This window comes from Parasteatoda tepidariorum, chromosome 2 (assembly GCF_982258835.1).
Source record: "Parasteatoda tepidariorum strain Cologne lab strain chromosome 2, Ptep-v5.0, whole genome shotgun sequence".
In the NCBI taxonomy this organism is placed as follows: Eukaryota; Metazoa; Arthropoda; class Arachnida; order Araneae; family Theridiidae; genus Parasteatoda; species Parasteatoda tepidariorum.
The window spans coordinates 12,298,681-12,315,977 of record NC_141756.1 but is presented as its reverse complement, the minus strand read 5'-3'; the positions used below and the strand labels follow the sequence as shown (position 1 = coordinate 12,315,977).

Genomic DNA, 17,297 nt, shown 5'->3' with positions numbered 1-17,297 from the left:
GACACGAATCATATCAGTTTATTGCTTTTAAAGTTTTGAGGAAGAATTCATGGAAATTTTAAAAAAAAATTATAGATTGCTATTTCTCCTAATCTAATAGAGCAATCCCTTTATTTTCTACCTTTTTTGAGAGTTATTGTGCTGCCTAATACTAATACCATATAATCAAAAGTGTGTTAAGTACAAAAAAATTTCGATAAAACTCAAATTAAAAATTTAACCTAGAATCGGAGATGGCGAGGGCAGAGGCCTCTTCACTTTCTGTCACTACTCGCAATCTTAGTCTACAAGCTATCCAGATAATTTAAATTTGTTTGAACAGGACTCAATTGTTTACATATACCTTTTCAAAGGTTGAAGTAATTATGATCGAATTGATTTCAGATGGATTATTCGATTTGACAAGGTTGTGGGAAGGTCGCTTATTGCGATAATAATTCAATAGCACTTGAATATTAAATAATAAGAATAATTAATCAAACCATGCAAATAGATACAATAATGAAACCTCCGTTGTCAATAACACTTATTATCTCTATTTCTCAAACTCTCACTGCCCTTGATTTATTTTATTTATTTACTTTTATCATAACTTAAAAAAAGGATAAATAAAAGAGATAGTGTTAAACTATTGTCGAGAGAAATTTCGCATATTTTCAAAGGACCTACAGCCAAAGTCACCTGTTTAAACTTATTTCTATGGCTTGTTTGCAATGATTGTGCTTGATTACAATCAATTAAATTGTGCTGCCAGATTTGTAATGTAACTGGTTTCACTCAAGCAACAATATTGGGTGAGGAGATTCAGACAACAAAACGCCTTTTACCGACCTTTTTGAAGGAGGCGAAATAACTAAACGAATCGTGAGTTTAACTTCTTGTCATCGGGCTAACTTCAGAAGAATTTCGTGGTTTTAATCTGTTAGTTTCACACAAATGTGCATTAGTTTCACCCAAAAACTCCTAAAAAAAAGAGTTTGCCCTCGTTTTTTATCCATATTTATCATGTTTTCTGTTCAACTTTAGAAGACTCCGGAGTTAGAACTCGATCGCTTTTCAAGTATTTCGCCCAAACAAATGCTAGATTAAACTTCCCTTAAATCGAATTATAGTTTTTTCTACTTATTTATTTATTTATTTTTTGTTGTTGCCCAGGCGTTGATAGTCATGATGGCTCCTATTTTAATTGAAAATTTTGTGTCCAGATATAATTGATCCAATTTTTCAAACAGAATTATTTCATCTGAATCAATAAATACAGAGAAACCACCTTATGTATACATTAAATATTTCAATTGGGATCTTAATGTAGACAAGCAGTATTCAAAATTGAATTGGAATTACAGAATATTTTTCTAGAGTCCTATATAGCATTCATGCACTCTTTTTTAAGGGGGGGGGCGTCACTAATGTAAACATGGGTCTATTTCGGAGAAATTCGGGTTGTATAATCGGGTATAATTAATAATTTCACAATAAAAATGGATGTTTTACAAGTTATTTTTACTTTGAACAGTGAAACTTTCACATTATTATTCGACAATGCGTTTAATTCATATACTTAAAACAAAATTATTTTTTTAAAGTCATTTTCTTTTTTCTACAGAAACAGGACCTTAATTTTTATGTATTATCAAAAACAGTATCCTGGCAGAAAGAATCCGAAGGTAATTTTAGATTCAGAAAATTATAAATAGATTTTTCACAAAAACAGAGCCTTTTACAAAAAGTCTGGACAGACCACGAAACAATTTTTAACAAAATCACAAAACCAGGACAAAATTTCGCAAATTCTAAAGATTGTAAGATGATTTTTCCCAATTTTAAACAAGCAGGACATTTTTGTAGAAATGACTCTTATTTGATGTGCAAATCTTTAGTCATGTGAGTTATAAGTTCTATAATGAATATATTAGTTATAAATCAAAAAATAACTATTCGAGAGAAAGATGTATTAAAACTATAATTTTTAATAAACGAAAATGAAGAATAATGCACTGACGCAAATTCGTTTGATAAAAGATGAGATACGGAAATAATTGTAAATGAGAAAGTTGTTAATTGAAATACCCTTTCGTGTCACAGTGGGGGAAAAGTTTCTCAACAATTTCTAGATAAGTTAAACACTTCCTTATAAAGGCAATAAAATAAGGAAAAATGTTGCCACTTCCTCTAATGGTAGTGTTCAAAGCTTCATTTGAAGTTAGTAATTCGTTTTATCTAACCTTCCATTGGAGAAACTAACGCATGTTACAAAAATTGGATAGAAAGCTATATTTAGTAATAATATAAGTATGAAAAAAAAGTCAGAAATCAGCGCCACGAAATTGAATCCTAACAGTGGATAATTTCCTTTATTTTAATTTCAAGAAAGTTAAAAAAAAAAGTTACGTTTTGTCTTTAATCATATTATTCTGGTTAAAAAATTAAACTTGGTATACCGAAATTACAGAGAATTCTCTCTATATCAAGAATTCACCATAGATAAAAGTTCGTTATACGGAAGTTTGAGATTTTGCAGTAGTTTAGGTTAATTTTACAAACTTTTTTTTGTCTGTGTGATAAATTTAAAAGAATGTTATTGCGTTTTTTGATTGAAACTGAAGTAATGCATATTGAGAAAATTTTAATTAGTTTTTATTGTATAAATAAAATGATCAAAATATAAATTTGTCGAATATGACATAGTAGTATGTAATCCAATCAAAGTATGAAATTGATTTAAGCAAATTTCAAGAAAAAAATACTAAAAACACTATAAAATAATTTGTAAAACACTATAAAATAATTTGTCAAAATGGAAAAACAATAAAGCAGCCAAAACCAAATTTGTCTAATCTGAACAATTTAAATAAAAAGTTAGAAATCCAAAAACAAGCAAAAACGAAATTCTGAAGATATGCATTTTAGCAAAAACAGCACTTCATCAGGGGACACACTGTCTGCTAATACACTGTGTGTTAGCAGACAGTGTGTCTCCTGATGAAGTGCTGTATTTGCTAACATACATATATTTAGAATTTCGTTTTTGCTTGTTTTTTAATACAATACACTGTGTGTTAGCAGATTGTGTGTCCCCTGATGAAGTGCTGCTTTTGCTAACATACATATCTCTAGAATTCCGTTTTGGCTTGTTTTGGGGTTCTAACTTTTTACTTACATAGTAATATTTAAATTTAAATAGTAATATTTTATTTAATAGTTACACAGAGATTCAAATCTTCCCATTGCAACTTTGTTTAAAAATAACGTAAATTTAAAAGAAAACTTCTGAATTTGTTAGAGGATGACAAGCACTTCAGTACACGCAGACTATTATTCAACAATTTTATTAAAAATTTCTTTATAGGGAGTAAATTTGCTTTGTGGTACTTCGTTGTGTGAAAATTAACGTATTTTTCTCTCCTTTCTGTAAAAGTGTCCTGTTTCAGGAAAGAAATTGTAGTAATGAATTTGATAAGGAATTGGAAGAACTAAAAAGTTCTAAACATTTTCTATAATCTACCTGAGGTATTGAGTAATAGTGCTCCATCTGGTATACGAAAGTGAATGTGTATCATCTTGCACTGTGTCGGAAGTAGCGCGCTGCAAGTAGAGAAACTACTGTAGTCGCTGCTTTTTTCCCGTCGTTTGTAGCGGAGTGCGCTACTTTTTAAAAGAAGTAATGTAGGGAGTAGTGCGATATATATAAAAAAAAAAACAGTAGTTTGTAGTGATTCCTAGCAACTACTTTTAACGTTCGTTGAGTAAAGAAACAAAGTTCGAACGCAAAAAAATTTTCGAATCTGATTGGTGCAGATCCTTTACCGGCCCGTCAACGAGAATGTCTCTGTGGCCGAACTTTAATAAGATCTGCGTCTGATGCTCAGAAAAAGCGGTGTTAAATCGGTCGAATTGTTCCTGAGAAATTGAATTTTAAATACCTGACTTTTTTAAAATTCGATTTCATAGGAACTATAAAGTGCTTTTTTGTGCCTGATTTAGTAACTTAAAATATCGTCTTCATTAATTAATTAGTATATATGAGGTCATCTCCTCAAAACTATTAAGATTGAGTCCTAGAACGTGAAGATCCGATCATTGGATCAAAAGTTAATCAGGGTGGTCCTTTTTTTGTTTTCGCACTGTACTTAATTTCTTGAAGGATATGAAAAAGCATTGATCATTTAAATCACACATATTTAATAATTTCCCAGAATTTTTTAAATTAAATATTCACTGTCGAGAAAAGCATAGAGTTTGAAGGTTAAAAGAACAAAGTCGTAAAAAAGTGCTGTAGAATAAAAAACTATTTCATGTAACCGTGTATTAAAACTTCTTAATTACTCCTCATATTTAACCAAGCCAATTTTTTTATTCGAAATCATTTTGAATATTGGTGAAGTTCTCTAGTTAAGTTTGTCTTCTAAAAGTAGTGAAGTAGAAAATAGTAAGTAGTCGCTACATCTTAAAAAAAAGTAGTTGTAGTTAATTACAAGGAAAATGTAGTTTTTCCGACTATTGTTCTTGCACTACACACAGCGTGCGAAAAATTCGCGTATGCGAATATGGAGATACGAATGAGAACTAGCATGCTGAAATATACATATTAATATTAACCCGTGAAAAACACGTCAGTCAGGTTCTTATTCGCATCTCCGAATACGCATGTGGTTTTTTTTTTCGTATGCGGTGCGAATGTCTTGGGAACTTCCTTTTATATTATGAATTTTTTTAAATTTTCTAGAAAGGCATGAATGAGATACAAAAGCTTTCTAAAAGTCCACCATTCATGAAACTTCCTTCCAACAGGTACTAGTTTAAAATTAATTGAACCTCCTCTTCCTAATTTTTTCTAATACGGTTCGTAAATGATAGTTACTACACCATTTATGACCCATCAAAATTCCACATTTTTCAAGACTCCACTCCTTTTACTTTTTGATCAAATTTCCTGCTCTTTTTCGTCTCTTTGAATTTTACAAATGCATTTTAATTTTTAAAAAAAAAGCTAGCACACGAAAGAAAGATCATGAAATTTCCATTATGATGAATTTAGAACTAAATATACTTCATGGAATTCTAAATAGAAAGTAAATAAAGTTGAACATCTTAACATTTTAATTACTTAAACATCGCCAGAAATAGAATAAAAGAGTTTAAGATTGGTGTCACGCTGTGAATATAATTCTTGTTCAGTGCACAAAAAGAAAGGAAAAAAAAAAAGAAAAACCGGACTACTTAGAGTAATTTTTGATCTAATGATCGGATCTTCACGTTCCAGGACTCAATCTTAATGGCTCTTCGACAGGGTGATCTCAAATATTCTTATCAATAAGTGTAAACGATATTTTAAGATACGAAATCAGACAGAAAAGCAAACTTTCTCAGTATTAACATACCTTTTTTTCGACGGATTCGAATTTCTGACCCCCAAAATATATGGGTTAGACGCAATCTGGGAAATGTAGTCCCTATAGTTTGGTCAAGAGAGCGCTCCAAAGTTTGGACCCCTTAACGTTAATTTTACTTTTTGTGTCTTTTGCTATATCTCGAGAACTCTTTAAGCGAATTAAAAAGAAATTTGCAAACAGTTATAAAATTCGTTTATTCAAAGATGATTTAATGTAAAAAATTATTTTTTATAAGTATCTTGATTATTTTTTATTATTTTATTTAATAATGGTCAGAAAAAATTTGAAATGCAAATTTTTGCATTATTTTAAGAAAGAAAATTTTCTAAGGCAAAACACAAAATTTTCGGCAAAATCGGTCGTATAGTTTCTGAGAAATCGAATTTTATATATTTGACATTTTTTGACGCCTCATTCGTATTGCCTCATTCTCGCCACTCTAATTCTTGACTTTTTTTTTTCATTAAATTAATAGAATATGAAGAGGTATATTTTCGCTGGTGATTTAAGGGCATCTAGACTTAATAAGGTAAAAGTTATCACTCAACAGCCGTTAATTTGGTCATTGGCTCCACAATTTACTGACCGACGACGTGATAGTGACAATGAGGAGCATTATGCACCGATCACCATCACATCCCATACAAGCTATTCAAGAAGTAATCGAAAAGAGAACTCGGACCTATATTATGAGGACTCATTATGCCTTCAACTTACTGCGACAGCGCGACTCAGATATAAATAATCTGAAAACACATTTACTCATTCGCGTCATGATGACCTCGTCTCGTTTGTTTAAAAATTTCAAGTTTATCGTGTAACATTTTTGATGATAAAAAGAAATTTACTCTTTCCTGATATTTGATAATAAATTATAAGAGACAAAAACATAAAATCTAAAATGTAACTGTTCCTAGATAAAATTTTCTATCGCGTGATTTCGAGACAAATTTGATATGAATTCGGAGATTGAAAAAATGTCAAGCGACTTTTTTTTTGTTCAACAATCAAGATTGAAAGAACGATTTTCATAAAAAGTACACTTCAATTAAAACCCGTGATACCAATTGGATTTTTTTATATATATTTTCCTTTCGGTTTTTGTATCTATTGTAGTATATATATATATTTAATATCCATTTCGTATCTATATAATAATTAAAGAGTTTGTGTTTGATGGTATCTGTGTACATCATATAACAAGGGGCACAAAGGATTTTCAGGGAGGTGTAAGTTCACCTTCTTGCTTGATACCCCTTGCGTTCGTTCGTCTTATAACTTTAGAACAATTTGTGCTAGGATCTTGAAAATTTGGCCTGCGGGTGAAAGGGGAAAATTTTAGGTCGAGATTTTGAAAATCTCTCAAAAAAATTCTCAGAAAATCTCTCAGAAAAACGTCCGTTTGGAAGGGAAGTTTGATAAACGATTTTTTTTTTATAGTTTCTTGCAGCTAAAGCTGCAGACGATTTTTTTTCTTCCATTATTTTAAAAAATAACAACATTGATTTTTGTTAGCTTTCAGCTCGCTTTTATCAAAAACGCTTTACTACACTTTTTCTTAAAATAATTATTTATCTATGATTCCTTATGTCAGTTATGCAAAAGTAAAATCAACGAAATTGACATGTTGGGGCGATGCCTTCGAGTTCGTATTTTAAAAACAATCTGAAGGAACGTGTTTATATTCGTTATGTTTTTTAAACATATTTTTTATATAAGTCTAAATAATGAAAAATTAACGGTTGTCATAAAAATAAAGTTATGTACTGAAGTACCATTTCATCTGTAAACTCGCTTAATTTTGATAAATCTTCACTACCAGGAGTTGTACGCGATAAATAGAATCATTTACGGTGCAAATGATACTGAATAATACTAATCTTTATTCAGATGAGTAAATCTTTAAGCGTAAATTTTGCTTAACCTAATACTGTAAAGTCCCTGGAAAGGATCACAGAACAGGTAAGAATTTTTTAAAAAAAATGAAACTATTTTACATTTTTTAATTACCTTGATATATATCTTTCATGTTTGGTGTGTAGTGTTAAGTGAATATATTTATTGATATTTATAACCTAATTTGTCCTATATGAAGAATAGGTCCTCGGTAGCAGAGGGGTGAATCTGCAGCACAATCTTCATCCATCTAAATTAGTCTGTGATCCTTATGCAATCAGACAGAGATTATTATTGTAAAAATCAAATTAATCCATCATATACGAAATAAGATTTGCCCATATAAAGTCCTTAAAAAATTATAAATAAAATTTTATGTTGTTTAAATTTAAGTTACATTGTATACAATGACACCAAAATAATAAAATAAATACAGTTACGTCTGCAATCATATAGCAGAAGAAGAAAAAAAACTTCTTTACTTTCTCTATTCTTTGCGGTGTTCTCTTCAATTCTACTTTTAAGTTTTTACAGGAAACAAGTTTAGAGATGTTTTAAAAAAGGATTCGCAGCAATTCCCTCCCTTTTGTTTGTTTGCTTTTGATCTAATATAAAGAAAACTAGGATGAAAAATAATCTGCAGACGCTTTAATAATCTGCAGAAATCGCCAAAATCTGCAGAAGTTCAAAGTGTGCCCACTGTCACGCTGGGGATTTGTGCAACCAGTATTTTCATAGACTATGACGGGCCATAACGCTTTTGGTATAATATATGAGTAGAAAAATCTCCGGTCGTGACGCTTTTGTGAAGCGACCGAACATACTTCGTTCGTAATGTTTTATTAGTTATTATGTAATGAAAAAAAATTATAATTTGAAAGAGAAAGGAAGATTTCCCTCATTAACGTAAATTACCATAGAAATGATTCACAAATTGCATCACATTTTCCATGACTAAAGAATATTACCTAAAAAAACGAAACTCAGCGGCGCGACAACCCATAGAGGGCCAAGGCCTACTGTACCCATTTCAGTTTTCTTGACCTTGGGCTCTGAGGTGGAGGAGCAGTTGTTCCGGTCAGGTAGTCAGCCGAGCGCGGAACCTCCAGTGTTTAGTTCCCAAGCATGCTTGGTACTCATTTGAAGGGATGAAAGGATAAAAGAATATTGCCATTGAAGTCTTAATTCAGCATCTATAATTGATGTTCCAAATCAATAAATAAACAAAAGGACTTTAATGATTCAACCCACGTTTTTCTTATAAGACTTAAATTAGTCACCAATAGTTAAGCCACAATCCCTAAGTTCGAACCCTTTAACCTTTAAACGAGATATTTGAAAAGTTAATAATAGACACAGTAAACAAGACTGGACAGTTGTACTCTTTTCGCATTTAAAGTATGAGTTCAAAATATAGAAGAAAATAAATCCTAAAAACGTATCTTTTATTTTATTTCGTATACCTGATACCGTAAATGACAGAAATCAAGAGAATGTCGACTTTTACCGGTGAATGTCAACAATCACATAATCGCTTTGGTGAAAGTCCGAAATATTTGTTATATCCGATTTGATATTAATTTATTCGCTGATGTAATTATATTTATTCGACACTTTAACATCTGTTGAGGATAGATTAGGAGAAATATTAGTATTCTGAGTACCGGTTAAATGTATACGGGCAGTGGCACTTGACCTTAAAAAATCATTTATGTGGAGCATACCAGGCCAATGCCTACCGGGCAGCGGCACTGAACCTTAAAAACACATTAATGTAGGGTTTACCGGGCAAATGTATACTGGGAAGTAGCACTTAACATTAAAACAGTGTAGGGTATACCTGGCAAATGTATACCGGGCAGTGGCACTTAACCAGATCTAGTATATGTATCGGATATTTACCAAGGGGCCTATGTGATTGTCAACATTCACCGGTGGAAGTCAACAACTACCCATTTCTGTCATTCACAGCAACATACCAATGTTGAGAAGATGTTGTTACCGGACAGGTTACAGAGTTACCAGCGGTCTGAAAAACTACATTATTTATGTGGTTAACTTCAACCACTTAATCACAACTGCTTATTTTTAAATGTAATATAACTGCAACCTACTTTCAAAGAAGTTACTACTTTACTAATTCACACCCATGTTCACTTAATTTACGCCCATGTTTAACATATATTTGGTTAAAATATTGACTTATTTAAACGGGAATAATTATTAAGAAAGATTTATTCACGTTTAGATGAACCAATTAGTTATTCTAAACCATTTTTTGAAAAGTTGTTGTTTGTACCCTCACCTTTTCATGCCTTTCTAGACAGCGAATATTTAATTTAAGAAATGCTAGGAAATTATGAAATATTTACGATTTTGTCAACTGTTTAATGCTCTTTTATTTCGTCTAAGAAATAAAGTACAGTGCGCAAAAAATAATACGGATGCACCCTGAATAACTTTTGATCTAGTGATCGGATCTTCGCTTTCTAGGACTCAATCTTAATGGTTCGAGGGGGTGACCTCAAATATGCAAATTAATTAGTGCAAGCTGTATTTTAAGTTACGGAATAAAACACCAGAACGTACTAATGAAAATAAACATACTTTTTTTTCGGTGGATTCGGATTTCTGATAGGGGATAGCCGCAATCTGGAAAGTATGGTTCAAATAGTTTATTCAGGAGAACTGTCCGAAGTTTGCAGCCCTTAATGTTAATTTTTGCGTATTTCGCCATATCTCGAGAGCTATAAGCAAATCGAAAAATTTTTGCACACAATTATAAAGTTTGTTTATCCAAAGATAATTTCATGCAAAAAGCAACTTTTAGTAAATATTTATAATTGTATTTAATAATAGTCGAAAAACTTTTGAATTGTAAAGTACGCAATTTTTTTCCCATCATTTTAAAAAAAAACGCTATTTTAAATGGCAAAATGCAAAACTTGCATGAAATCGGTCGAATAGTTTCTGAGAAATTTAATTTTGAAAAAGTATTATTTTTAGAAAATCTATTTCTCAGGGACTATTCAAACCACAGAAGCATTGACAGACCCCCGAAAATTTGTACCAATCAGATTTAAAAAAAAGAGGCGTTTGAAACTTGTTTCGTTTTACAACACGTTGAAAATAGTTGACAGAAATCTCTGCAAAGTGCTGTTTTTTTTGTATCGCTATACTCACTACAATACTTTAAAAAAAAAGCACACTACAAACTACGAAAAAAGCAGCGACTACAGTAGTTTCGTTACTCGTAGCACTTAACTTCTGATCTCTGGTTAAGGTTACACGGTTAAACCATTATGAAGATTAAAATTAGTTAATACTTCGTAAATTCGAGGATAAAAGATTATTTTTTCCTTATTTTCTTTTATTTTATTCCATTTGTTATAAAGCGCCCAAAGAAAGGAAATCGTATATTCAGAAACTGTTCCATTCTGTTATTTAAAAGTTGCATTGAAACATCTACCTTATTCGCAGAGAGTATAATAACAATAAGAGAAAAGACAAGTCAGGTGTGTTCAAGGTGTTTTAGTTAAGAGTAAAATAACCTTTGTCCTTGAGCTAGACCTTGAGACAAAAGCGTTCAATTTTACCTATCACGTAATCGTTACGCTCGAGTTTTCAAACAATAATTTTTTTTCTCTCTCGCTTCAAAGAAGAATATTATTTGAAGGGTTGATACTTTATGGACAGAAGTGTTTGATGCGAAATAATAAAGTATAGAGCATCGTCTAATTTTAACCAGCTGTTCTAAAGATTTATTAACATTATTAATCACTGTTGGCGCAATGATGGGACAAACAGAAACGGAGAGAACGTTTATCTTCTTCTAAAATAACGTGTGCCACCCCATTCAAAAAAATACTTTCAAAAAACATTGTTGTAGGGCATACCGGGCAAATGTATACAGGGTGATGGCACTTAATTAGACCTAGTATATAATTCGGACATTTACTAAAGCGACTATGTGATTGTCAACATTCACAGATGGAAGTCAACAGTCACCCATTTTGGTCAGTCACAGTAACATGTATAAATTACACCAGTAAAATTTTTCTGAGAAAAAAAAAACAGGGTTTCCCCCCCACTCCCACTCAGCTCGTCATGAGAATGTTAGTTTAGCATTCTTAGCTAATGAATATATTCAGCTTATAAAAGCTATTGGGCTTCACTACAAAAAAAATTTAGTATGAAACGAAATTACTTTGATATCCATTATTTAGTTATCAAAATACAATAAAAAATTCAAGTGCGTAAAACAGACAACATAAATATATATAGGTGTTGTCTCAAGAAAAAAAAAAAACATTTAATACTGAATTTAGGACATTTTTTCGCAAATAAACTTGTTTTTCACTGGAATTTGATGACAACCCGTGAAAGCTGGAGCGTGGCTGGTAACAGTGCGTGGCTTTACAGATTTTTTTTTAAAATCATTAAAGCATCACGAACATACAATGTCCGGTCTCATGCTCAGGGCTGGTCCGAGGTATAAGCCTAGTCAGGGGGCGCCTATAACAAATAAAGCTAAAAAAAATTTTAAAATAATGGTTTTTCTCCTTCTAAAAGCTTTTTTTCTTTTCGCTTACTTGTTGAAAGATAAAGTTAAAATGAATTTATTTTCCTAAAATAAAATGTTGAATTTATCTTTTAATACTTTGGTAACAAATTATTACTATAGATAAATTCATTACCAAAAATAAGTTAATATGAAGCGAAATTATTTTGATATCCATCATTTAGTTATTAAAAGACAATATAAAATTCAAGTGCGTCACTTGGTAACCCTTCAAATAGTGTAGCAATGCAGTCTTCCTTGTCTTAGATCTTTTCACCAGTGCTGATGACAATCTGCCCAGATAAGTTACGATCATCCGCTAATGCAGATGACGGTCACTCAAAAAGGCCTGCTAAGTTTCTTTTAATGTTTCTGTAAAAAAAAACCTTTGGAGACAATGGAAATGACTTGAATATAGTTATCTCACCTCCCAAAATGTTCTAAGAAAAATTTGTTTTGTGAAGTTTAACTAAGAACAATGGGAAGTTGCAAATATTGGCGCAACATTGGACATTGGTCAATTCACAAAAACATTTAATTCAAAATTTATAAGGAAAAAAAAATAAAGAAAATGTGGTTGTCAGAAAAATTAACGATTACTATGTTAGAGGATGGGTAAAACAGACAATCCTTGAATTTCCCGCTGCACAGTGCTATGAAATAAAATATTCATCCAAAAATTTTTATTAATTTTTCAAATTCTATAAGTATATCAGTAATTTCAGATTCAAGTTACTTTTTTCTTCTTTCTAGTGGTAAACACAAAATTATTACTTTCCTTCAGTTAAATAATAATTTTATAAATTTTCACTTTTTATTACGTAATATTAATTTATAAGTTTTATAATCATATTGTTTTCCTTCATCAGTATATGAACAAAGCTTTATTTTATTTTAAAAGAAATTGAGGAACATAAAACTATTTTCCTTTTGATGAATATGAAGTAATGTGAACTTGTAAGATTAATATTCATTTTTTTAATTAGTTATTAAATTAGTTTTTTTTCTTCATTCTAGTGAGTTTTCTTTTATTTTTGTGTGATTTAAAGTACTTGCAATTTAAATTAAAATCATTAGTTAATTATTCTATAATTTCATAATTTCACAATTTTATCAGTCAGATATTTTAAAGAAGACTTAAAAAAAAAGCTAAAATTTAGTGATTACATTTATATTTTAGTTCATTTATTTTTGCTTTTTTAATGCTTTTCTTTAAATAGTAATATTTGTAAGATTTCTTAAATATTTACAAGTCAAAAATTATATCCCTGTATTTAGTTTCTTCGTCTAATAACCTATGATAATTTTGAAATTTTTTGAAAGCGACGCATTTTTGCTTTATTTTTAGGACATTACGACATTTATCGCATTAATTTTAATTTTTAAGTTTAATTGATTCATTAAGTTTTAGTGATCAATCTTTTTTGGTAATATTTTAGGTGTAGCGGAAATTAGTGTCGTTTTTGTTACATTAAATTGTGCAAGATATTTAAAAAAATTTTTTTTATTTAATCAATGATTTAAATGTCCACGTTATCAGAAATCTTTTGCCACCTAGCCTACAAAATTTAAATACATAATTAATAAAAAGCATTTGTATTTTTTTATTTATTTATTAAATTTTTTTTTGAGCAAATTATCAGTAACAGGCGATTTGGAAATGTTATAGCGATCAGAATGTATGCAAATTCGATGGTGTAAAGTCGGGCAATTATGAAGTCGGGCGATTGAAGTGCTCTTACTTTTATTCATTAAATTTTACGCGGATATTCAAGACTCGCTGTACGAAACAATCCATGAACAAAAAATTATGAATAAGTATTAGATCGCATTCTTGTTCAACTAAAAACGTCGTTTTTGCATGAATTTTGAAATAATAAAAAAATTGTGATCGCCGGAATTCAATCACAGGTAACACATTGTCAAAATGGTTGTTGTTTAATTTTTTTGCCGTCTACGTTCTTTGACTTAAGCTTTTTCAGCCTCTGTAAGTTTAGGCCTTGGCATCGTTTTTTTCTTGCTTCAACTCTAACCTTTGGAGCCGTGCCAATCAGTTTGAGACCCTCTTTATTTGTGATACACTTGAATTAGTATTGAAAACTATCCAGTTTAAACTGTAAATAAGAATTTCTGATTCTTAATTAAAACAGTAAAAACAAAAAAATATCGTTCAAATGATGAAATTCTCTTCTATTCACAACTCAAAAAATATTTATGGGGTCTAGCAGGGCCAATTCTCAAAAATAAACTCACCAACTTAATGCATAGCAAAATTAAAAGTGAAAAAAAGAATTCTAAAAAAATTATCAAACAGCAGCGGTTACCATAGCAACGCATGCAATGACGACGCATGCGCACGGTTTACTATTACTCTTGAACACAGTTGAAAAGTGTGATGACGTCCAAATAAGGTTCGCGCTCCATCAAACCCAAAACAACACCCATTTTGCCAATGGGTAATAGGGGGGAATCAATGAAATATACTTCTTTCATTTGAGAATACCTGGTATAAATGATAAGCAGATAAGAATGTAAATATATGTAATATAGATATCTAATATTTTGATTGCTCTTCTGAAATTGCTTAGGTTGAGATATTTTTTAAACGCTATCCAATTTAAATAAAAGTTCATTATGCAAGCAGTTTGTACCACATTTTTATACAAAAAATATAAATAAAATTTGTAGACTGTAGGGGAGGGTGTCAAAATATTTAACTTACACTTAAAAATCAGCACGGACCGGCCCTGCACATACTCTAATGCAGAAACGCCATGACCGGACATCCTCGTTACCCATATGCTTGACCAAAGAAGACGCTTCTTTAGAGAAAACTTTCAGTTCGTTTTCTATAAGAGACTGCAATGCTGCATCGGTTAAGAACCCTCCATTCTTATTCAGTTAAATGAAAGACGTTTTTACTATGTACTTGGTTTTCACCCTAGTAACTATGTTACTAGGTCTTCACCCTAGTAATACAAAATGGGAAATATTTTTTTACCGCACTTATATTATACACTAAAAATAAACCACGTTAAACTTGAAACAGCTCGGTTCGCTGAGTAAAATTTAAAATAAATCCTAGAAATTGTTAATATTTTCTCAGGTTAATTATTCTTTTAAGAATACTCCCAAGAAATAATAATAACAATATTTCAGAATAATTTTGAAAATATTGCTTGAGTGCGGTTTTGCTAAAATCGAAAAGTTTATTACATTCATATTCACATTACTTACATGTTAATTGTATCATTTTTGTTTGTGAAATACTCGAATGTTATTAACGTCAAATCACTCATTAATGACGTCAAATCAGAAATTGTTGACAGTAAAAAAAACAACATATCTGTTATGTATTGCTGTTGACGTTCGTTTTCGACTGTTTGTTTTCTTTTACTGTTTCTACATTGATATTTGGCATTTCTATGCTACTGGCATTTTTGAAAATGTGTATTGTACCTGAGTCAATATTTTTTGTGTCATACAGATAAAAAACAACTATTTCCCGGAATGCGAAAATATAAATCGTTTTTTACCCGTAACATCATTGCATCCTCCGTCCCGCTTTAAAACTTAGCAAACATTTGCGATCAAAAAATTAAATTAATTTCCTTTAAAAAAGAATCGTACAATGTAAAATATCGCATCGCTACAATTGCGAGTTTTCAGGGAAAAAAGTAAAATTTTCTGCGACCAAATCAAGGGGTTAGTGAACAAACACTCTACAATTTCAAGAACAACGGTACGATGGAGGTAAAATAGTAATCGTTGCGCACCGGCCGCTTTTACATCTTGGACAAGCTAGTATCCCTTGATCTGCATAGGTTTCAAGCCCTAAGCAATGCCATCCCAGTGCCTCAACCCCTTCGAGATGGGCTGTTTATAAAATCTTTCGTACAAATCAGAAGGGAAAAAATAAAAAGTGGTAGCTTAATTGTAGGTATTTCTAATTTGATAGAATTATTTTGCTATCATTTTAATCAATGTTAGTCTAAGTACATATCTAATCAATGTAAGCTCAAAGTGCAAACATATAATTCTCATTTTGAAATAATTAGTGGAGAATTAAATAAATCAAATTATTAAAACCTCGCCGACAAATAAACCGCTAAAGAATTAGTTTGATTATTAGTTTCTTTTTTTTACCCTGATTTATAACGTATCCTGCTAGCACATATTTGCCCCTGCCGGTGTAAAAGGAATAATCACTGGGATCTCTTAATATTTAATGATTAGCTATAAATTTATGATAATTCTTATTCACTCTAGATATATATTATAGATGAATGGCAAATCTAAGTAACTGAATATCAGTAATAATTAATTATTTTAGAGTTTCAAGAAACAATGTAAAACTTGTCGTTTTAATTAGATTTAGTATTAAAATGATATTCTTACACATCACATCTAATTAATTCTTCTTAAAACGTAATGTTTATATATATATATATTTCTTTAATATGAATATTCTTTTATTTATTTTGTAATTGACATCAGAAATTTTTTCCAAGAATTATGTATGGTCCTTGTTTACACTTAGTTAACCCTTAATCCGGAGCAATTTTATTGAATTTGGAGATATCTAAATTAATAAATATTACTTGATTACTTAGAAATATTATTTGATCACCTACCTTTAGTGGACCATTTCTTTTATTTCACTTTATTTATTATTTAATTTCCTTATTTGTCATGTCAATAGCAAAATATTTGCAAAATTTCCTGAAGTTGGGAAATTTTTACTTTTCACAAGCTTGGATTTGCTTTATTTCGTTAACTCTAACAATGTAGAGCCCCAATATCATAATCAGTCTCAAGAATATTTGAAAATTCAAGATTATTTTCAGTTTTGCTTTTTAAATCTTCATTTTATTTTTCTTTAAGTTTACTTTGTTTACTTTTTTGATATTTTTATTTTTGTTTATATTTTTGTCCGAAAACTTTATTTTCTTTAACATTTCCATGAATATTTTCATTATTTCACTTTAAGAATACTTTCAAATTGTAAAAATAAGCAAATTCGTTTAACAATATGTATAAGCGCAATATATTAAAAAAAAAACATTATGAGGGAAAATATATATGAGAAAAAATATATAATGAGGAAAAAAATTTTATAACTTTTCATTAAAATCAATAAATATTATTGTTATTTAAACACCAATTACTTTTATAATCGTGAAATATTTCGAAAATTAAAATTGGAGCAAAAGAACTCATCAAAATAAATAAAATCATCAATTTAAGTACCATTAAAAAATAAATACTATCTTTCAGATAATAATAAATACTGGTAAAAATAGTTTCAAAATATTTAAAACAATAAGTCAAATTTAATATCACGTTCATCCCCCAAAATCAGACATTCTCTTTAATAATTGCAATCCGTTTTCAATTCCGAATTTTGAATGTGAGGATATTTACTAATATAATTTTAATTATTTGTT

The 17,297-nt window shown here is 30.2% G+C and overlaps 1 protein-coding gene across 2 annotated transcripts in view; it reads left to right on the top strand.

The window, feature by feature from the left end:
- LOC107440726 (tectonic-like complex member MKS1) overlaps positions 1-17,297 on the top strand; it is a 76,907-nt gene that overhangs the window by 14,358 nt on the left and 45,252 nt on the right. Inside the window, exon 1 of one of the 2 annotated variants that reach the window (XM_087156873.1) lies at positions 7,246-7,355. The exons of the other annotated variant lie outside the window; for it this stretch is intronic. The gene's annotated coding sequence lies outside the window, so the exon portion shown is untranslated. Of the gene's footprint in view, positions 1-7,245; positions 7,356-17,297 lie in introns of those variants that run through there. 2 annotated transcript variants of the gene reach the window in all.